Genomic DNA, 23,104 nt, shown 5'->3' on the forward strand with positions numbered 1-23,104 from the left:
TTGTTTATTGGAAAAGTGGTTAGTTCAATGTTGCAACTTGCTGAAAATTGGCCACAGTGTTCCTATCATCTAGATTAAACAGTACTGTTGAAAAATTGCACTTACAGATTGCATCAAACATGATTTAGACCTTGTTTATGGAAAAGTGGTCATTTCTGTATTTCAATGTTGCAACTTGCTGAAAATTGTCCACATTGTTCCTATCATCTAGTTTCAACAGTACTGCACAAATAATTACTTCCAGAATACATCAAACATGATTTAGAACTTGTTTACTGAAAAGTGATTATTTCTGTATTTCAATGTGCAACTTGCTGAAAATTGTCCACCGTGTTCCTATCATCTAGATTAAACAGTAATGCAAAAATTGCACTTACAGATTGCGTCAAACATGATTTAGACCTTGTTTATTGGAAAAGTGGTTAGTTCAATGTTGCAACTTGCTGAAAATTTGCCACAGTGTTCCTATCATCTAGATTAAACAGTACTGCAACAATTGCACTTACAGATTGCGTCAAACATGATTTAGACCTTGTTTATGGAAAAGTGGTCATTTCTGTATTTCAATGTTGCAACTTGCTGAAAATTGTCCACATTGTTCCTATCATCTAGTTTCAACAGTACTGCACAAATAATTACTTCCAGAATACATCAAACATGATTTAGAACTTGTTTACTGAAAAGTGATTATTTCTGTATTTCAATGTTGCAACCTGCTGAAAATTGGCCACAGTCTTCCTATCATCTAGATTAAACAGCAAGGCAAAACATTGCACTTAGATTGCACTTAGCGAGCGCATCAAACATGATTTAGACCTTGTTTATGGAAAAGTGCTTATTTCTGTATTTCAATGTTGCAACTTGCTGAAAATTGTCCACCGTGTTCCTATCATCTAGATTAAACAGTAATGCAAAAATTGCACTTACAGATTGCGTCAAACATGATTTAGACCTTGTTTATTGGAAGAGTGGTTAGTTCAATGTTGCAACTTGCTGAAAATTGGCCACAGTGTTCCAATCATCTAGATTAAACAGTAATGCAAAAATTGCACTTACAGATTGCGTCAAACATGATTTAGACCTTGTTTATTGAAAAGTGGTTAGTTCAATGTTGCAACTTGGTGAAAATTGGCCACAGTGTTCCTATCATCTAGATTAAACAGTACTGCCAAAATTGCACTTACAGATTGCGTCAAACATTATTTAGCCCTTGTTTATGGAAAAGTGGTCATTTCTGTATCTCAATGTTGCAACTTGCTGAAAATTGTACACAGTGTTCCTATCATCTAGATTAAACAGTACTGCAAAAATTGTACTTACAGAGTGCATCAAACATGATTTAGACCTTGTTTATTGGAAAAGTGGTTATTTCAATGTTGCAACCTGCTGAAAATTGTCCATGGTTTTCCTACCATTGAGATTAAGCAGTACTGCAAAAATTGCACTTACAGAGTGCATCAAACATGATTTAGAACTTGTTTATTGGAAAAGTGGTTATTTCAATGTTGCAACTTGCTGAAAATTGTCCACAGTGTTCCTATCATCTAGTTTCTACAGTTCTGCAAAAATAATTACTTCCAGAGTGCATCAAACATTATTTAGACCTTGTTTATGGAAAAGTGGTTATTTCTGTATTTCAATGTTGCAACTTGCTGAAAATTGGCCACAGTGGCCCTATCATCTAGATTAAACAGTACTGCCAAAATTGCACTTACAGATTGTGTCAAACATGATTTAGACCTTGTTTATTGGAAAAGTGGTTAGTTCAATGTTGCAACTTGCAGAAAATTGTGGTGTTCCTACCATCTAGATGAAACAGTAAAGCAAAAAAATGCCCTTACAGAGCGCATCAAAGATGATTTAGTCCTTGTTTATGGAAAAGTGGTCATTTCTGTATTTCAATGTTGCAACTTGCTGAAAATTGTACACAGTGTTCCTATCATCTAGATTAAACAGTACTGCAAAAATTGTACTTACAGAGTGCATAAAAAATGATTTAGAACTTGTTTATTGGAAAAGTGGTTATTTCAATGTTGCAACTTGCTGAAAATTGTCCATGGTGTTCCTACCATTGAGATTAAACAGTACTGCAAAAGTTGCACTTACAGAGTGCATCAAACATGATTTAGACCTTGTTTATTGGAAAAGTGATTATTTCAATGTTGCAACTTGCTGAAAATTGTCCACAGTATTCCTATCATCTAGTTTCTTCAGTTCTGCAAAAAGAATTACTTCCAGAGTGCATCAAACATGATTTAGACCTTGTTTATGGAAAAGTGGTTATTTCTGTATTTCAATGTTGCAACTTGCTGAAAATTGTCCACCGTGTTCCTATCATCTAGATTAAACAGTTAATGCAAAATTGCACTTACAGATTGCATCAAACATGATTTAGACCTTGTTTATGGAAAAGTGGTCATTTCTGTATTTCAATGTTGCAACTTGCTGAAAATTGTCCACATTGTTCCTATCATCTAGTTTCAACAGTATGCACAAATAATTACTTCCAGAATACATCAAACATGATTTAGAACTTGTTTACTGAAAAGTGATTATTTCTGTATTTCAATGTCTGCAACTTGCTGAAAATTGTCCACCGTGTTCCTATCATCTAGATTAAACAGTAATGCAAAAATTGCACTTACAGATTGCATCAAACATGATTTAGACCTTGTTTATTGGAAAAGTGGTTATTTCAATGTTGCAACTTGCTGAAAATTGGCCACAGTGTTCCTATCATCTAGATTAAACAGTACTGCAAAATTGCACTTACAGATTGCATCAAACATGATTTAGACCTTGTTTATGGAAAAGTGGTCATTTCTGTATTTCAATGTTGCAACTTGCTGAAAATTGTCCACATTGTTCCTATCATCTAGTTTCAACAGTACTGCACAAATAATTACTTCCAGAATACATCAAACATGATTTAGAACTTGTTTACTGAAAAGTGATTATTTCTGTATTTCAATGTTGCAGTTTGCTGAAAATTGGCCACAGTCTTCCTATCATCTAGATTAAACAGTTAAGGCAAAACATTGTATTGCACAGAGCGCATCAAACATGATTTAGACCTTGTTTATGGAAAAGTGCTTATTTCTGTATTTCAATGTTGCAACTTGCTGAAAATTGTCCACCGTGTTCCTATCATCTAGATTAAACAGTAATGCAAAAATTGCACTTACAGATTGCATCAAACATGATTTAGACCTTGTTTATTGGAAGAGTGGTTAGTTCAATGTTGCAACTTGCTGAAAATTGGCCACAGTGTTCCAATCATCTAGATTAAACAGTAATGCAAAAATTGCACTTACAGATTGCATCAAACATGATTTAGACCTTGTTTATTGAAAAGTGGTTATTTCAATGTTGCAATGAAAATTTGCCACAGTGTTCCTATCATCTAGATTAAACAGTACTGCCAAAATTGCACTTACAGATTGCATCAAACATGATTTAGCCCTTGTTTATGGAAAAGTGGTCATTTCTGTATCTCAATGTTGCAACTTGCTGAAAATTGTACACAGTGTTCCTATCATCTAGATTAAACAGTACTGCAAAAATTGTACTTACAGAGTGCATCAAACATGATTTAGACCTTGTTTATTGGAAAAGTGGTTATTTCAATGTTGCAACTTGCAGAAAATTGTCCACGGTGTTCCTACCATCTAGATGAAACAGTAAAGCAAAAAAATGCCCTTACAGAGCGCATCAAAGATGATTTAGTCCTTGTTTATGGAAAAGTGGTCATTTCTGTATTTCAATGTTGCAACTTGCTGAAAATTGTACACAGTGTTCCTATCATCTAGATTAAACAGTACTGCAAAAATTGTACTTACAGAGTGCATAAAAAATGATTTAGAACTTGTTTATTGGAAAAGTGGTTATTTCAATGTTGCAATTTGCTGAAAATTGTCCATGGTGTTCCTACCATTGAGATTAATCAGTACTGCAAAAGTTGCACTTACAGAGTGCATCAAACATGATTTAGACCTTGTTTATTGGAAAAGTGATTATTTCAATGTTGCAACTTGCTGAAAATTGTCCACAGTATTCCTATCATCTAGTTTCTTCAGTTCTGCAAAAAGAATTACTTCCAGAGTGCATCAAACATGATTTAGACCTTGTTTATGGAAAAGTGGTTATTTCTGTATTTCAATGTTGCAACTTGCTGAAAATTGTCCACCGTGTTCCTATCATATAGATTAAACAGTAATGCAGAAATTGCACTTACAGATTGCGTCAAACATGATTTAGACCTTGTTTATGGAAAAGTGGTCATTTCTGTATTTCAATGTTGCAACTTGCTGAAAATTGTCCACATTGTTCCTATCATCTAGTTTCAACAGTACTGCACAAATAATTACTTCCAGAATACATCAAACATGATTTAGAACTTGTTTACTGAAAAGTGATTATTTCTGTATTTCAATGTCGCAACTTGCTGAAAATTGTCCACCGTGTTCCTATCATCTAGATTAAACAGTAATGCAAAAATTGCACTTACAGATTGCGTCAAACATGATTTAGACCTTGTTTATTGGAAAAGTGGTTAGTTCAATGTTGCAACTTGCTGAAAATTGGCCACAGTGTTCCTATCATCTAGATTAAACAGTACTGCCAAAATTGCACTTACAGATTGCGTCAAACATGATTTAGACCTTGTTTATGGAAAAGTGGTCATTTCTGTATTTCAATGTTGCAACTTGCTGAAAATTGTCCACATTGTTCCTATCATCTAGTTTCAACAGTACTGCACAAATAATTACTTCCAGAATACATCAAACATGATTTAGAACTTGTTTACTGAAAAGTGATTATTTCTGTATTTCAATGTTGCAACCTGCTGAAAATTGGCCACAGTCTTCCTATCATCTAGATTAAACAGCAAGGCAAAACATTGCACTTAGATTGCACTTAGCGAGCGCATCAAACATGATTTAGACCTTGTTTATGGAAAAGTGCTTATTTCTGTATTTCAATGTTGCAACTTGCTGAAAATTGTCCACCGTGTTCCTATCATCTAGATTAAACAGTAATGCAAAAATTGCACTTACAGATTGCGTCAAACATGATTTAGACCTTGTTTATTGGAAGAGTGGTTAGTTCAATGTTGCAACTTGCTGAAAATTGGCCACAGTGTTCCAATCATCTAGATTAAACAGTAATGCAAAAATTGCACTTACAGATTGCGTCAAACATGATTTAGACCTTGTTTATTGAAAAGTGGTTAGTTCAATGTTGCAACTTGGTGAAAATTGGCCACAGTGTTCCTATCATCTAGATTAAACAGTACTGCCAAAATTGCACTTACAGATTGCGTCAAACATGATTTAGCCCTTGTTTATGGAAAAGTGGTCATTTCTGTATCTCAATGTTGCAACTTGCTGAAAATTGTACACAGTGTTCCTATCATCTAGATTAAACAGTACTGCAAAAATTGTACTTACAGAGTGCATCAAACATGATTTAGACCTTGTTTATTGGAAAAGTGGTTATTTCAATGTTGCAACCTGCTGAAAATTGTCCATGGTTTTCCTACCATTGAGATTAAGCAGTACTGCAAAAAATTGCACTTACAGAGTGCATCAAACATGATTTAGAACTTGTTTATTGGAAAAGTGGTTATTTCAATGTTGCAACTTGCTGAAAATTGTCCACAGTGTTCCTATCATCTAGTTTCTACAGTTCTGCAAAAATAATTACTTCCAGAGTGCATCAAACATTATTTAGACCTTGTTTATGGAAAAGTGGTTATTTCTGTATTTCAATGTTGCAACTTGCTGAAAATTGGCCACAGTGGCCCTATCATCTAGATTAAACAGTACTGCCAAAATTGCACTTACAGATTGTGTCAAACATGATTTAGACCTTGTTTATTGGAAAAGTGGTTAGTTCAATGTTGCAACTTGCAGAAAATTGTCCACGGTGTTCCTACCATCTAGATGAAACAGTAAAGCAAAAAAATGCCCTTACAGAGCGCATCAAAGATGATTTAGTCCTTGTTTATGGAAAAGTGGTCATTTCTGTATTTCAATGTTGCAACTTGCTGAAAATTGTACACAGTGTTCCTATCATCTAGATTAAACAGTACTGCAAAAATTGTACTTACAGAGTGCATAAAAAATGATTTAGAACTTGTTTATTGGAAAAGTGGTTATTTCAATGTTGCAATTTGCTGAAAATTGTCCATGGTGTTCCTACCATTGAGATTAAACATTACTGCAAAAGTTGCACTTACAGAGTGCATCAAACATGATTTAGACCTTGTTTATTGGAAAAGTGATTATTTCAATGTTGCAACTTGCTGAAAATTGTCCACAGTATTCCTATCATCTAGTTTCTTCAGTTCTGCAAAAATAATTACTTCCAGAGTGCATCAAACATGATTTAGACCTTGTTTATGGAAAAGTGGTTATTTCTGTATTTCAATGTTGCAACTTGCTGAAAATTGTCCACCGTGTTCCTATCATCTAGATTAAACAGTAATGCAGAAATTGCACTTACAGATTGCGTCAAACATGATTTAGACCTTGTTTATGGAAAAGTGGTCATTTCTGTATTTCAATGTTGCAACTTGCTGAAAATTGTCCACATTGTTCCTATCATCTAGTTTCAACAGTACTGCACAAATAATTACTTCCAGAATACATCAAACATGATTTAGAACTTGTTTACTGAAAAGTGATTATTTCTGTATTTCAATGTCGCAACTTGCTGAAAATTGTCCACCGTGTTCCTATCATCTAGATTAAACAGTAATGCAAAAATTGCACTTACAGATTGCGTCAAACATGATTTAGACCTTGTTTATTGGAAAAGTGGTTAGTTCAATGTTGCAACTTGCTGAAAATTGGCCACAGTGTTCCTATCATCTAGATTAAACAGTACTGCCAAAATTGCACTTACAGATTGCGTCAAACATGATTTAGACCTTGTTTATGGAAAAGTGGTCATTTCTGTATTTCAATGTTGCAACTTGCTGAAAATTGTCCACATTGTTCCTATCATCTAGTTTCAACAGTACTGCACAAATAATTACTTCCAGAATACATCAAACATGATTTAGAACTTGTTTACTGAAAAGTTATTATTTCTGTATTTCAATGTTGCAACCTGCTGAAAATTGGCCACAGTCTTCCTATCATCTAGATTAAACAGCAAGGCAAAACATTGCACTTAGATTGCACTTAGCGAGCGCATCAAACATGATTTAGACCTTGTTTATGGAAAAGTGCTTATTTCTGTATTTCAATGTTGCAACTTGCTGAAAATTGTCCACCGTGTTCCTATCATCTAGATTAAACAGTAATGCAAAAATTGCACTTACAGATTGCGTCAAACATGATTTAGACCTTGTTTATTGGAAGAGTGGTTAGTTCAATGTTGCAACTTGCTGAAAATTGGCCACAGTGTTCCAATCATCTAGATTAAACAGTAATGCAAAAATTGCACTTACAGATTGCGTCAAACATGATTTAGACCTTGTTTATTGAAAAGTGGTTAGTTCAATGTTGCAACTTGGTGAAAATTGGCCACAGTGTTCCTATCATCTAGATTAAACAGTACTGCCAAAATTGCACTTACAGATTGCGTCAAACATGATTTAGCCCTTGTTTATGGAAAAGTGGTCATTTCTGTATCTCAATGTTGCAACTTGCTGAAAATTGTACACAGTGTTCCTATCATCTAGATTAAACAGTACTGCAAAAATTGTACTTACAGAGTGCATCAAACATGATTTAGACCTTGTTTATTGGAAAAGTGGTTATTTCAATGTTGCAACTTGCAGAAAATTGTCCACGGTGTTCCTACCATCTAGATGAAACAGTAAAGCAAAAAAATGCCCTTACAGAGCGCATCAAAGATGATTTAGTCCTTGTTTATGGAAAAGTGGTCATTTCTGTATTTCAATGTTGCAACTTGCTGAAAATTGTACACAGTGTTCCTATCATCTAGATTAAACAGTACTGCAAAAATTGTACTTACAGAGTGCATAAAACATGATTTAGAACTTGTTTATTGGAAAAGTGGTTATTTCAATGTTGCAATTTGCTGAAAATTGTCCATGGTGTTCCTACCATTGAGATTAATCAGTACTGCAAAAGTTGCACTTACAGAGTGCATCAAACATGATTTAGACCTTGTTTATTGGAAAAGTGATTATTTCAATGTTGCAACTTGCTGAAAATTGTCCACAGTATTCCTATCATCTAGTTTCTTCAGTTCTGCAAAAAGAATTACTTCCAGAGTGCATCAAACATGATTTAGACCTTGTTTATGGAAAAGTGGTTATTTCTGTATTTCAATGTTGCAACTTGCTGAAAATTGTCCACCGTGTTCCTATCATATAGATTAAACAGTAATGCAGAAATTGCACTTACAGATTGCGTCAAACATGATTTAGACCTTGTTTATGGAAAAGTGGTCATTTCTGTATTTCAATGTTGCAACTTGCTGAAAATTGTCCACATTGTTCCTATCATCTAGTTTCAACAGTACTGCACAAATAATTACTTCCAGAATACATCAAACATGATTTAGAACTTGTTTACTGAAAAGTGATTATTTCTGTATTTCAATGTCGCAACTTGCTGAAAATTGTCCACCGTGTTCCTATCATCTAGATTAAACAGTAATGCAAAAATTGCACTTACAGATTGCGTCAAACATGATTTAGACCTTGTTTATTGGAAAAGTGGTTAGTTCAATGTTGCAACTTGCTGAAAATTGGCCACAGTGTTCCTATCATCTAGATTAAACAGTACTGCCAAAATTGCACTTACAGATTGCGTCAAACATGATTTAGACCTTGTTTATGGAAAAGTGGTCATTTCTGTATTTCAATGTTGCAACTTGCTGAAAATTGTCCACATTGTTCCTATCATCTAGTTTCAACAGTACTGCACAAATAATTACTTCCAGAATACATCAAACATGATTTAGAACTTGTTTACTGAAAAGTGATTATTTCTGTATTTCAATGTTGCAACCTGCTGAAAATTGGCCACAGTCTTCCTATCATCTAGATTAAACAGCAAGGCAAAACATTGCACTTAGATTGCACTTAGCGAGCGCATCAAACATGATTTAGACCTTGTTTATGGAAAAGTGCTTATTTCTGTATTTCAATGTTGCAACTTGCTGAAAATTGTCCACCGTGTTCCTATCATCTAGATTAAACAGTAATGCAAAAATTGCACTTACAGATTGCGTCAAACATGATTTAGACCTTGTTTATTGGAAGAGTGGTTAGTTCAATGTTGCAACTTGCTGAAAATTGGCCACAGTGTTCCAATCATCTAGATTAAACAGTAATGCAAAAATTGCACTTACAGATTGCGTCAAACATGATTTAGACCTTGTTTATTGAAAAGTGGTTAGTTCAATGTTGCAACTTGGTGAAAATTGGCCACAGTGTTCCTATCATCTAGATTAAACAGTACTGCCAAAATTGCACTTACAGATTGCGTCAAACATGATTTAGCCCTTGTTTATGGAAAAGTGGTCATTTCAGTATCTCAATGTTGCAACTTGCTGAAAATTGTACACAGTGTTCCTATCATCTAGATTAAACAGTACTGCAAAAATTGTACTTACAGAGTGCATCAAACATGATTTAGACCTTGTTTATTGGAAAAGTGGTTATTTCAATGTTGCAACCTGCTGAAAATTGTCCATGGTTTTCCTACCATTGAGATTAAGCAGTACTGCAAAAAATTGCACTTACAGAGTGCATCAAACATGATTTAGAACTTGTTTATTGGAAAAGTGGTTATTTCAATGTTGCAACTTGCTGAAACTTGTCCACAGTGTTCCTATCATCTAGTTTCTACAGTTCTGCAAAAATAATTACTTCCAGAGTGCATCAAACATTATTTAGACCTTGTTTATGGAAAAGTGGTTATTTCTGTATTTCAATGTTGCAACTTGCTGAAAATTGGCCACAGTGGCCCTATCATCTAGATTAAACAGTACTGCCAAAATTGCACTTACAGATTGTGTCAAACATGATTTAGACCTTGTTTATTGGAAAAGTGGTTAGTTCAATGTTGCAACTTGCAGAAAATTGTCCACGGTGTTCCTACCATCTAGATGAAACAGTAAAGCAAAAAAATGCCCTTACAGAGCGCATCAAAGATGATTTAGTCCTTGTTTATGGAAAAGTGGTCATTTCTGTATTTCAATGTTGCAACTTGCTGAAAATTGTACACAGTGTTCCTATCATCTAGATTAAACAGTACTGCAAAAATTGTACTTACAGAGTGCATAAAAAATGATTTAGAACTTGTTTATTGGAAAAGTGGTTATTTCAATGTTGCAATTTGCTGAAAATTGTCCATGGTGTTCCTACCATTGAGATTAAACATTACTGCAAAAGTTGCACTTACAGAGTGCATCAAACATGATTTAGACCTTGTTTATTGGAAAAGTGATTATTTCAATGTTGCAACTTGCTGAAAATTGTCCACAGTATTCCTATCATCTAGTTTCTTCAGTTCTGCAAAAATAATTACTTCCAGAGTGCATCAAACATGATTTAGACCTTGTTTATGGAAAAGTGGTTATTTCTGTATTTCAATGTTGCAACTTGCTGAAAATTGTCCACCGTGTTCCTATCATCTAGATTAAACAGTAATGCAGAAATTGCACTTACAGATTGCGTCAAACATGATTTAGACCTTGTTTATGGAAAAGTGGTCATTTCTGTATTTCAATGTTGCAACTTGCTGAAAATTGTCCACATTGTTCCTATCATCTAGTTTCAACAGTACTGCACAAATAATTACTTCCAGAATACATCAAACATGATTTAGAACTTGTTTACTGAAAAGTGATTATTTCTGTATTTCAATGTCGCAACTTGCTGAAAATTGTCCACCGTGTTCCTATCATCTAGATTAAACAGTAATGCAAAAATTGCACTTACAGATTGCGTCAAACATGATTTAGACCTTGTTTATTGGAAAAGTGGTTAGTTCAATGTTGCAACTTGCTGAAAATTGGCCACAGTGTTCCTATCATCTAGATTAAACAGTACTGCCAAAATTGCACTTACAGATTGCGTCAAACATGATTTAGACCTTGTTTATGGAAAAGTGGTTATTTCTGTATTTCAATGTTGCAACTTGCAATGCAAGGTCTCTGTATTATGTAGCTCTCCAATGTATCATTGGAAGGGATAACATCCATGTGGAGGTACTTATGCTATGTTTATTGTATCTATCCAGTGCCGTGTTTGTCTCAATGAATTCACTTTTTTTTCTATAATGTAACAAAGGACTGTTGATCATTACCAATTAGATTGAATGGTCTGCCTCATTAAAATGTCATTTTTCATTTAGTCTTGTCTATCAACACTGACTTCACTCCAGTTAGTGGATTAACATAGTGTTATAAATTTCTCCTTCCACCCACCCCTCTTTGCACATGTACGCTTCAGTCCCTTGGCCTGCTTCATTTAACAGATTGGAAACTACAGGGGGTACACTCACCAAATAAAATCAATGTGAACAGGAGAGACTAATACTATGCACAAGGTTTTAAGATTCTGGGCCAGCTTTACTAAATCCTTGCACCCGGTGCAAACAAACCAAAAAACATGAACATGTCTTAATTTACACTTGATTTATAAATCTTGTTCTTTCTGTAAACCTTTCTTTAACCTTTTTCAATATTTACGTCCCTTTAAAAAAACATAGAAAGCTTTATTTTTTCAATCCACTATCAACCTTTTTAAAGCAACACTGGATATGTACTGCTGTAAAGATCACATCTACCCATGGAAAACTGTCCGTTCCCTATAGGACACACGTACAATAAGCAATAATCAGTGCTCAAAATATAATCTTGAAAATGGGTTAAAACCAAAAAGAAATTACACAGCATAATCATTGCATTTTTTTCTCTATGTAGGACAATTTCAACTGTTTTAAAATGACTGTTATTTAGTCTGGATCCTTATGACATTATATAAATAACGTAAAGCACACAATTTCTCTTAAACAGTATTACATCTGAAAACATGAACCAGTCTTCAGCTACAACCAAGTAAGGAGTTAATATTGTGGTGTGTTGTGCTACCCTCTGTTGGCAAAGTCAGACACATTGAATACACTACAGCTTACCCTGCATGGCCTGCAGAATTTCAAACATTATCACTTGCAGTAGATGCATGGTGGTGTTTTGATATTTTGTCTTGAGTAATATTTTGACTTGCATGTCCATTACCTCATATGCTCATGTATCCAAGAGTGAATTAAATTCCCACACCAGTAGAGATCTTATTTTTCAAGCTAGAAGACGATGGCCAGAGCTTACCCATGATGTTACAAAACAATTTAAGTCAATAGGTCATCGTTTTCGTCAAAGTACGATATATTTGGGCTTGAAGTGACACATCTGCCTACTTTATTCAAATCCATGTGAATGCGATATCTTTTCATATGATACAAAATATTTTATGTTACCACCCATTGTGTCACGTTCTGACCTTTATTTTCTGTGTTTTTGTATTTAGTTAGTATGGTCAGGGCGTGAGTTGGGTGGGCAGTCTATGTTTGTTTGTCTAGGTTTTGGGAATTTCTATGTTTCGGCCTAGTATGGTTCTCAATCAGAGGCAGGTGTCATTAGTTGTCTCTGATTGAGAATCATACTTAGGTGGCCTGGGTTTCACTGTGTGTTTGTGGGTGATTGTTTCCTGTCTCTGTGTGTGCACCAGATAGGACTGTTTTTTGAGTTTTCACATTTCTTGTTTTGTTAGTTTGTTCATGTGTACCTTATAGCATTAAAAGTACCATGGAAAATTACCACGCCGCGTATTGGTCCTCTGATCCGTTTCGCCTCTCCTCTTCGGAGGAAGAGGAGGAAACTCATTACAGAATCACCCACCAAAATCGGACCAAGCGGCGTGGTAAAGGACAGCGACGACAGCAGCAGCAGCATCAACAACAGAGGCCACCATCACAGGACTCCTGGACATGGGAGCAGATACTGAACGGAGAGGGACCCTGGGCACGGGCTGGGGAAAATCGCAGCCCCAAAGCAGAGCTGGAGGCAGCGAAAGCTGAGCGGCGGCAATATGAGGAGCCAGCACGGCAGTGCGACAGGTACGAGAGGCAGCCCCAAATTTTTTTTTTTTTTGGGGGGCACACGAGGTGTGGTACTAAGCCAGGTAGCAGACCTGAGCTCACTCCTCGTGCTTATGATAAGCAGCGCATTACTGGTCAGGCACCGTGTTATGCGGTTGAGCGCACGGTGTCGCCAGTGCGTGTCCATAGCCCGGTGCGCTATAGGGCAGCCCCGAGAGTGCCATGCGAGTGTGGGCATTGAGCCAGGGCGTATGGTGCCTGCTCAGCGGGTCTGGTCGCCGGTACGCAGTCTTGGTCCAGGTTATCCTGCGCCGGCTCTGCGTGCTGTGTCTCCGGGCGCTGGGAGGGTGCAGTGCGTCCTCTGCCTGCGCTCCGCTCGTACCGGGCAACTGTGGGAGTGGAGCCTAGGGGAGAGGTGCGTGTAGTAAGCACTAGATCTCCCGTGCTTACCCACAGCCCGGTTCAACCTGTGCCTGCACTCTGGAGGGTCCGGGCTCGAGTAGTTGTCCAGCCTGGGGAAGTGGTGCCAAGGTTGCGCACCAGAGCTCCAGTGCTCCCCCACAGCCCGGTCTTTCAGGCTCCTCCTAACACCAAGCCTCCTGAAAGTCTCCCCAGCCTGGTAGTTCCTGTGGCAGCCCCACGCACCAGGCTGTCTCTCAGTCTCCTCCCTGCAGGTGCTCCCGCCTGTCCGGCGCCGCTGCCGGAGCGTCCCGCCTGTCCGGCGCCGCTGCGGAGCCTCCCGCCTGTCCGGCGCCGCTGCCGGAGCCTCCCGCCTGTCCGGCGCCGCTGCCGGAGCCTCCCGCCTGTCCGGCGCCGCTGCCGGAGCCTCCCGCCTGTCCGGAGCCTCCCGCCTGTCCGGCGCCGCTGCCGGAGCCTCCCGCCTGTCCGGCGCCGCTGCCGGAGCCTCCCGCCTGTCCGGCGCCGCTGCCGGAGCCTCCCGCCTGTCCGGCGCCGCTGCGGAGCCTCCCGCCTGTCCGGCGCCGCTGCCGGAGCCTCCCGCCTGTCCGGCGCTGCTGCCTCCTGTAGCAGCTCCACGCACCAGGCTGTCTCTCTGTCTCCTCTCTGCAGGTGCTCCCGCCTGTCCGGCGCCGCTGCCGGAGCGTCCCGCCTGTCCTGCGCCGTTGCCGGAGCGTCCCGCCTGTCCGGCGCCGCTGCCGGAGCGTCCCGCCTGTCCGGCGCCGCTGCGGAGCGTCCCGCCTGTCCGGCGCCGCTGCCGGAGCCTCCCGCCTGTCCGGCGCCGCTGCCGGAGCGTCCCGCCTGTCCGGCGCCACTGCCGGAGCGTCCCGCCTGTCCGGCGCCGCTGCCGGAGCGTCCCGCCTGTCCGGCGCCACTGCCAGAGCCTCCCGCCTGTCCGGCGCCGCTGCCGGAGCGTCCCGCCTGTCCGGCGCCGCTGCCGGAGCCCCTCAGCCCAGAGGCGCCAGAGCCCCTCAGCCCAGAGGCGCCAGAGCCCCTCAGCCCAGAGGCGCCAGAGCCCCTGTCCCTCTGTCCAGAGCCCCTGTCCCTCTGTCCAGAGCCCCTGTCCCTCTGTCCAGAGCTTCTGCCCCTCTGTCCCGAGCTGCCCCTCTGTCCAGTGGGGTCATTAAGAGGGGTTGCCATGGTGAGAAAGCCACGGAGGCGGAAAATGAGGCGGACTAAAACAATGGTGAAGTGGGGTCCGCGTCCCGCGCCAGAACCGCCACCGCGGACAGACGCCCACCCAGACCCTCCCCTATAGGTCAAGGTTTTGCGGCCGGAGTCCGCACCTTTGGGGGGGGGTACTGTCACGTTCTGACCTTTATTTTCTGTGTTTTTGTATTTAGTTAGTATGGTCAGGGCGTGAGTTGGGTGGGCAGTCTATGTTTGTTTGTCTAGGTTTTGGGAATTTCTATGTTTCGGCCTAGTATGGTTCTCAATCAGAGGCAGGTGTCATTAGTTGTCTCTGATTGAGAATCATACTTAGGTGGCCTGGGTTTCACTGTGTGTTTGTGGGTGATTGTTTCCTGTCTCTGTGTGTGCACCAGATAGGACTGTTTTTTGAGTTTTCACATTTCTTGTTTTGTTAGTTTGTTCATGTGTACCTTATAGCATTAAAAAGTACCATGGAAAATTACCACGCCGCGTATTGGTCCTCTGATCCGTTTCGCCTCTCCTCTTCGGAGGAAGAGGAGGAAACTCATTACACATTGTTTATTAATCAGAAATATCTGCAAAGTTATTCTTTCCAAATGCCAAACACCCACATGGCCACCTGACCAATGGAGAAAATTAAAATAGGGGGTGCAAACATGTTTTTGCACCTCCAATTTTGTTTTACCAGAAAATATTCATAATCCATTGGATAATTTTCACTTATATTTAAGCTACTCTGTATTAAAATATATCTGACCATTTTATAAATGTTATAATTGCATGATATGATAGCATTTTCAAAGCTGCTCACCCCCTCGCCCCAAGATGAATGGTTTGACCACTAAAGTTGTACTCCTCTACTTCAGTGTAACATTAACTAGAAACCACAAGTGTCTATCTAGAAAATGAAACATGCTAGCAGCCTATCTACCAAAGGTTGCACCATGCCTATTACAATGTAGAAACATTTATATCAGCATATTTTTTACCAGGTAAGTTGACTGAGAACACATTCTCATTTACAGCAACAATCTGGGGAATAGTTACAGGGTTGAGGGATGAATGAGCCAAATGTAAGCTGGGGATGATTAGGTGACAGCTTGGGAATTTAGCCAGGACACCAGGGTTAATACCCTTACTCTAACGATCAGTGCCGTGGGATCTTTAGTGACCACAGAGAGTCACGGCACCCGTTTATTAATGTCCCATCCAAAAGACGGCACCCTACACAGGGAAATGTCCCCAATCACTGCCCTGGGACATTGGGATAAAAAATGTTATACCTGAGGAAAGAGTGCCTCCTACTGGCCCCCCAACACCACTTCCAGCAGCATCTGGTCTCCCATCTAGGGACCGACCAGGGCCAAACCTGCTTTGCTCCAGAGCAAACCAGCAGTGGGATGTACTGCTGGTAAATCTTTCAATAGTTATCCGTATTACCAGCGCTTTATCTTATTATTTTGAACTATTTCTATGGTGGATTCGTGGCCAATGTATGTAAGATAGCAACACTTTGGATATAGCAATAGATGGCGAAGTCAAAGATCCATCTATGGCAAAGTTTTCCATGGATCAACGATAATGATAAATCCAGTTTCAGAACCAGCCATAAAACCAGCTGGCTAATCTTTTGAATATAGTCTAGTAAAAACAGCAACAACAGATAACATTTGCTTGCTAAATAAGGTTAGCATGCTAGCTAGCTACACTGACAGCTGTCAGTGGCCTGTTTGTTGATGTTTACCAACTCCATGTGGAAATTCACACACCCAATTGGTGAATATGTATAAGTAGCCTTCATCATTAATGTGATGTGTGGAACCTAAATGTGCATTCCCTCTCTAGGACAGGAAATTGTGTCAAAATAGTGGCAGCAACTTCCTCTGGTGGGGTACTTTTAAAGAGTTTAAGACTGAGAGTGTCTGATATTAACAGGGCAGAAGTTGAAGCTTTTACCCAGGCTACATTTGAAGTCTCAAGTGTAGCCTGTGAAAAAAATACTTTTTTGGTCTCATTTGCAGTGGCTCTCTTTTTCTGAACTCAATTATTTTAGAATCCCCCACCCACCCACCCGTTCCCTCTTCCTCTAGAGGCACTGGACAGAAATCCAGGTTAGAAATTTAAGTCTTGCTAGTTTTTTAACTTCACATCTTCGGTTTTGACTATGTGAACCCGAAGCACGCTATACCTGAATTAAGTTGAGTAGTAACACTGTAATTACTATGTAACTAGCGTAACTACACAGGAATAAGAACTAACAATTCTGCAGTTACTACATAAATTTTTAGACTCATAAATTGATGATATGTACCCCTTGATTCTTGAAAGAATATAACTTATAAATGCCTCATGAGCTTAGTTCAACTGGCGTACCCCATCAGAACCTAAAATATATACTCGTATTACTCCAATGTTTGTAAGCTATACACACACTGTATAGCCTAAAAACATGGTTAAACTATAATTTTGATATCATGGATATTCAGCCCCATCCCTCAGCTTTATACTGTAACAGGGGCGGGGATAATGCTTTGTTATTGTTTCAACTGCTGATTGCCGCAATAATGTAAAGTGTAACCAAATAGAGTAGCTTTAAATTATACCTAATATACATTTCATTTGGCATTTTAATAATTGAACAGACATTCTTATCCGGAGAAACTTACAGGAGCAATTAGGGTTAAGTGCCTTGATCAAGGGCACATTGACAGATTTTTCCCCTAGATGGCTCTGGGATATAAACCACTGACCTCTCGGTTACTGGCCCAACCGCTCTTAACTGGTAGGCTGCCACTGTATCTCCTCCCCCCACTGCACTACTGCCGTACACATGTACCGTCACCTCAGTGTGCTCCTACCCATAAGCCACTGCATTACTATAACATGGCCAGTCGTCAATACATACCATGTATTTGGAAAGTATTGAGACCCCTTCCCTTTATCCACATTTTATAACATTACAACCTTACTGTAAAATAGATGAAATAATTTTTTCCCTCCTCAAGCTAAACACAATACCCCATAATGACAAAGCGAATAGTCAGGTTTGCGGGTAAGATGAACGTAGCAAGTTTCAAAGATATCTTCAATGAAAACCTGCTTCATGGCGCTCAGGACCTCAGACTGTGGCAAAGGTTCACCTTCCAATAGTGACAACAACCCCAAGCACAGCCAAGACAATGCAGGAGTGGCTTTGGAACAAGTCTTTGAATGTCCTTGATTGGCCCAGCCAGAGCCTGGACTTGAACCCAATAGAACATCTCTGGAGAGACATGAAAATAGCTGTGCTGCGAAGCTCCTCATCCAACCTGACAGAGCTTGAGAGAATCTGCAGAGAACGATGGGAGAAACTCCCCAAATACAAGTGTACCAAGCTTGTAGCATCATACCCAAGAAGACTCGAGGCTGTAATCGCTGCCAAAGGTGTTTCAACAAAGTACTGAGTAAAGGGTCTGATACTTAATGCAAATGTTATATTTCAGTTATTTATTTATGCAAACATTTCTAAAAATCAGAATTTGCTTTGTCATTATGGGTATTGTGTGTAGATTAATGAGGGGAGGAAAAAACTTTGTAATTGTCACGGTTTTCATATGGTGAAGAAGAGTCGGACCAAACTGCAGCGTGTCGATTGCGATCCATGTTTATTTAGACAAACGTAAACACGACTAAACACGAACACTACAAAAACAATAAACGAAACGAAAACTGAAAACAGCCTATACTTGTGTCAACTAACATCAAACAAGGACATCAAGACACTCAGGACAATCACCCACAATACAACCAAAGAATATGGCTGCCTAAATATGGTTCCCAATCAGAGACAACGATAAACACCTGCCTCTGATTGAGAACCACTTCAGACAGCCATAGATATTCTTAGAACACCCCACTAAGCTACAACCCCACTAAGCTACACACCACATAAAAAACCCATGTCACACCCTGGCCTGACCAAATACATGAAGAAAAACACAAAATACTTCGACCAGGGCGTGACAGTAATCAATTTTAGAATAAGGCTGTAACGGCGTTCGTCTGTTGAAAGAGAGTCGGACCAAAATGCGGCGTGGTGGTTACTCATGTTTTTTAATGCAAAATGAACGATACATGAAATAACTAAATATACAAAACAACAAACGAAACGCGAAAACCTATACAGCCTATCTTGTGACAACAAACACAGAGACAGGAACAATCACCCCCAAACCCACAGTGAAACCCAGGCTACCTAAATATGGTTCCCGATCAGAGACAACGAGAATCACCTGACTCTGATTGAGAACTGCCTCAGGCAGCCATAGACTATGCTCGACAACCCTACTCAACCACAATCCCAATACCTACTAAACCCCAATACAAAAACACACCACAAAATAAACCCATGTCACACCCTGGCCTGACCAAATAAATAACGAAAACACAAAATACTAAGACCAAGGCGTGACAAAGGCTGTAAGGTAACAAAATGTGTAAAATGTCAAGGGGTCTGAATACTTTCCGCATGGACTGTACATAACAACCCACTGGGCACAGACATCAGATCAATGTCTAGTTTTGATTTACATTTGGTTGAGTTGTCAACTAACGTGAATTCAACGTGAAATCAACCATTTTATTTACCGTTATTGGATTTAGCTTAGAAATTGGGTAAAAAAAAGACTTATGTTGGTGACTTTTTACAAATCCAAAGAGTTTTCTATGTTATTTCAACTCTATCTGTTACGCCCTGACCTTAGCTATCTTTGTTTTCTTTATTATTGTGGTTCGGTCAGGGTGTGACAAGGGTGGTATATGTGTTTTTTTTTGTATATCGATGGGGTTTTGGTATGTCTAGGTAAATGTAGGTCTATGGTGGCCTGAATTGGTTCCCAATCAAAGGAAGCTGTTTATCATTGTCTCTGATTGGGGATCCTATTTAGGTTGCCATTTCCATGTTGGTTTTGTGGGTTATTGTCTGTGTAGTTGCATGACAGCACTCGTGTTGTTATGCACTTGAGTGAGGACCCAAAAGTGGTTTAACAAAAACAGAGTCCTTTAATGTAAAAACACAGGGAAGACATAGATCCTCTTCAGATGTATATAATGGCAAAATAGACAAATGAGGGCGACAAATGAAACAAAAAGTCCTTCTGATATTTACAGAAGAGTCCCCCTTCTTAGCAGCAGAGGAGAATAGCTGGGTTTAGCGGCGACAGACTGCTGGTCTCTCTGGGTAGGCCCAAAACAACAGGTGTAAAAGGTGAACGAAAAATTAAAAAAGAAATGGTTTCGCTATGATTACCAGAGACAGTGAGGGTTAAAGGTAGCGTTTCACGCTGAATCCTGGGGAGAGAACTATCATCCAAAGCGAACAAGGCCGTGGGCTCCCTTAACTGTCTGAGAGGAATGTCATGTTCCCGAGCCCAGGTCTCGTCCATAAAACAGCCCTCCGCCCCAGAGTCTATCAAGGTACTGCAGGAAGCTGACGAACCGGTCCAGCGTAGATGGGCCGACAAGGTAGTGCAGGATCTTGAAGGAGAGACCAGAGTAGTAGCGCTCACCAGTAGCCCTCCTCTTACTGATGAGCTCTGGCTTTTACTGGACATGAAGTGACAAAATGACCAGCGGAACCGCAATAGAGACAGAGGCGGTTGGTGATTCTCCGTTCCCTCTCCTTAGTCGAGATGCGGATACCCCCCAGCTGCATAGGCTCAGCACCCGAGCCGGCGGAGGAAGATGGTAGTGATGCGGAGAGGGGGGCAACGGAGAACGCGAGCTCCTTTCCACGAGCTCGGCGACGAAGATCAACCCGTCGCTCTATGCGAATAGCGAGTTCAATCAAGGAATCCACGCTGGAAGGAACCTCCCGGGAGAGAATCTCATCCTTTACCTCCGCGTGGAGACCCTCCAGAAAACAAGCGAGCAACGCCGGCTCGTTCCAGTCACTGGAGGCAGCAAGAGTGCGAAACTCAATAGAGTAATCTGTTATGGATCGATTACCTTGACATAGGGAAGACAGGACCCTGGAAGCTTCCTCCCCAAAAACAGAACGATCAAAAACCCGTATCATCTCCTCCTTAAAGTCCTGATACTGGTTAGTACACTCAGCCCTCGCCTCCCAGATTGCAGTGCCCCACTCACGAGCCCGTCCAGTAAGGAGAGATATGACGTAGGCGATACGAGCTGTGCTCCTGGAGTAAGTGTTGGGCTGGAGAGAAAACACAATATCACACTGGGTGAGGAACGAGCGGCATTCAGTGGGCTCCCCAGAGTAACACGGCGGGTTATTGATTCTGGGCTCCGTAAATTCGGAAGCCCTGGAAGTGGCCGGTGGATCGAGGCGGAGATGGTGAATCTGTTTTGTGAGGTCGGAGACTCGGGCGGCCAGGGTCTCAACGGCATGTCGAGCAGCAGACAATTCCTGCTCGTGTCTGCCTAGCATCGCTCCCTGGATCTCGACGGCTGAGTGGAAAGGATCCGAAGTCGCTGGGTCCATTCTTGGTCAGATTCTTCTGTTATGCACTTGAGTGAGGACCCAAAAGCGGTTTAACAAAAACAGAGTCCTTTAATGTAAAAACACAGGGAAGACATAGATCCTCTTCAGATGTATATAATGGCAAAATAGACAACCCGCAGAGAGGGCGACAAATGAAACAAAAAGTCCTTCTGATATTTACAGAAGAGTCCCCCTTCTTAGCAGCAGAGGAGAATAGCTGGGTTAGCGGCGACAGAGTGCTGGTCTCTCTGGGTAGGCGCGGGTCGTAGAGGACAGAGGTACCTGATCACACGTAGCATCAGATGAACAGGCAGATTCCGACAGGACGGGACAAGGGTGAAGCAAACGAGATGATAGTTTGGTTCTGGCATGAGAAACTCAAACGAGAATCTGACAAAGAAAGAAGCAGGAACAGAGAGAGAAATAGAGACCTAATCAGAGGGAAAAAAGGAACAGGTGGGAAAAGGGTGAACGAGGTAGTTAGAGAAGATGAGGAACAGCTGGGGGGAGGAGAGAAAGAGAAGGTAACCTAATACGACCAGCAGAGGGAGACGGAGTGAAGAGAAAGAACAGGAACAAGACATAATATGACAATACATGACACGTGTTATAGCTTCACATTCGTTTTGTTAAGTTGTTTAGTGTTCTTCGTTTAAATAAAGAATGTATTCATATCACGCTGCTCCTTGGTCTCCTCGTTATGACGAACGTGAAACCATCACATGCATTATTTTGTTGAAATGTTGGGAAATGTTTTTGCCCAGTGGAGGGCAAGCTTAGCAACAGGCAATGCAGGCTTTCCAACTTTCCTGCAGGTGGACAGTCATAACCTCTGGTGTTGTAAGACTGCCCAACAACATGCTTTTGACCAGGAAAGAAAGAGTTATGTTGGGCTCAAAGCCTTTTTTCCAAAACACTCAGGAGGAGGGGGGTGTTAAAAGAGTGCAGCTGTCCAGGCCTGTCACTGTCACCATCCCTGAATCTCCCTAGACCGGCGTCACAGGATTGGCAGACCCAAAGTAGCCGCCGTCCTCTGTGTCCCCATGCAGACACTGCAGACAAACAACAGCCTTCACACTTAGTCATCTTCAGCTCCATGCGTAAGTCTGCTCTCTATAATACAAATATAGACGAAGCAATATATATCCACTGGTATTTAACACACAACTATGTGATAGTGAGTACGGTACAATTAGTACTTTCTGGTACTAACTTACAAGAATTTGACACAATTGCTTACTATCTGGTATCAAATGCTGCATAGTTGTGCTTGTTTTAATGTATCCCAAAGTAGCAAAAAGTAAATAATAGTTTATTACAGTATAATGACAATTTTACCATGTGAACTCTTAGTAATAGCTAGTAATTTCTGTATTGTCAAATTCTGCAAATATATTCTTTGATCATCTCCAAGACATGATTCATGGATTTAAATATTCTATTAAATATCATTACTAAAAATGATGTAAGCTACCTGGATGTAAGCATGCCTTAAAATAGTGACATGACCATAAAACGTAATTGTGTCCCACATTAACTTTCTCAGACAGCTTGATTTATATTAGCTTAATTATGAATGAACATGACTCCCATCATTATACCACACTGACTCTCTCCATGTAGCAGAAAGAAAAATATGTACTCTAACATATCGCAGATTGTGGCCGTGGCAGCAAAAAAATACAACAAGAGCATCTACATTACAGACAAGCAAAGCATTTTCTCTTACGTAATGGTCTGATGAATTTCTGGACATTTCTATGTTGAGAGTTATTTCTGAACCAGTTTTAAATCTTTGTGTGTCTGCTCAGAGGCTATAGGTGAAAGAAATGCAAGCTATTTTGAGCATGGATGTGCTAGTGGCCCAGTTGTCCCTGTATTTAGTCATCCTGGGACGGTGGATGGCCCATTTCCAACACTTTGC

General features: G+C 40.4%; 1 long non-coding RNA gene across 4 annotated transcripts; it reads right to left on the reverse strand.

Moving 5' to 3' along the window:
• Nucleotides 1–743: 743 nt before the first annotated feature.
• On the reverse strand, nt 744–11,027 carry LOC127916612 (uncharacterized). Of its 4 annotated transcripts, none has more exons than XR_008095383.1 (3): nt 6,806–6,877; nt 6,397–6,532; nt 744–816 (listed from the first exon to the last, which is right to left on the reverse strand). It is a non-coding gene; the product is annotated as an uncharacterized LOC127916612 (long non-coding RNA). The 4 variants fall into 4 exon arrangements; XR_008095386.1 differs by lacking the exons at nt 744–816; nt 6,806–6,877 and adding exons at nt 4,874–4,946; nt 10,956–11,027; XR_008095385.1 differs by lacking the exons at nt 744–816; nt 6,806–6,877 and adding exons at nt 4,874–4,946; nt 8,683–8,754.
• Between the last annotated feature and the right edge of the window lie 12,077 nt (nt 11,028–23,104).

The sequence above is a fragment of the Oncorhynchus keta genome, chromosome 37 (assembly GCF_023373465.1).
Source record: "Oncorhynchus keta strain PuntledgeMale-10-30-2019 chromosome 37, Oket_V2, whole genome shotgun sequence".
NCBI lineage: Eukaryota > Metazoa > Chordata > Actinopteri > Salmoniformes > Salmonidae > Oncorhynchus > Oncorhynchus keta.